Raw genomic sequence first — 1,033 nt, forward strand, 5'->3', positions numbered from 1 at the left:
TTTTCTAAGTTTGTTAACAGTTTATCTATTATATCTCATTATCCGCCGCGATTAAGCCATCGTCAACAAATATTGCAAGAATAATTTGATTGTTATCAGCTTTGAATACACATGCATCCGCTTCGGTACATTGTAAGCCAAATGCATTTAAAAAGTTCATAAAGCGTATATTCCAACATCTTGGACTTTGTTTCAAGCCATACAAACTTCGCTGAAGCTTACATACTTTATTCGATCCATCTTCGTATCCTGGTGGTTGTACCATGTATATTTCTTCCTGTAGTTCTCCGTACAGAAATGCTGTCTTGATGTCGAATTGTCGTAATATTAATTTTTCCACAGCTGCTACTGCGAATATCGCCCTTATTGATTCGTATCTGACCACTGGCGAAAATGTTTCGTGGTAATCTATACCGTACTTCTGTGAACAACCTTTAATGACCAATCTGGCCTTAAATTTATCTATCCCAGACAGCAATTTTTTGTTTAATAATATTATTATAACATTATAATAACGAATAATATTAGTATAACGTTATTATAATACTATTATAATATTATCATTACAAAATGCTGTCTGGGATATTACCGTCAGTTTTATATTTGGTTTTGAATACCCATGCATTACGTAATGCAACCTTGCCCTGAGGCAAATTGACTAGTGACCAAGTGTTGTTTTCGTGTAACGACTTTATTTCATCGTGCATAGCGTCCTCCCATTCATTTTTGTTTGGCCCAGTAATTGCCTCATTATAATTCAATGGATTGACACAGTTAGCAATAAAAGTCTGAACATTGTACCTGTCCGGTTTCTTAAGCGTATTTCTGTCACGTAGAACCATAACATTTCTTTCATCGACTATGTTTTCGTCCTTCGCACGCACGCCCGTTGAATTAATCTGAGTCTCTGTACACTCTAGTGTGTCTGTAATTATATTTTTATATTTATTACATTCGTCTTCGAATATAATGTCTCTGCACACGGATATTCTATTTGTTTTCGAATAATACACACGATAACCTTTCGTGTTAT

The sequence above is a fragment of the Acyrthosiphon pisum genome, chromosome X (assembly GCF_005508785.2).
Source record: "Acyrthosiphon pisum isolate AL4f chromosome X, pea_aphid_22Mar2018_4r6ur, whole genome shotgun sequence".
Taxonomy (NCBI): domain Eukaryota; kingdom Metazoa; phylum Arthropoda; class Insecta; order Hemiptera; family Aphididae; genus Acyrthosiphon; species Acyrthosiphon pisum.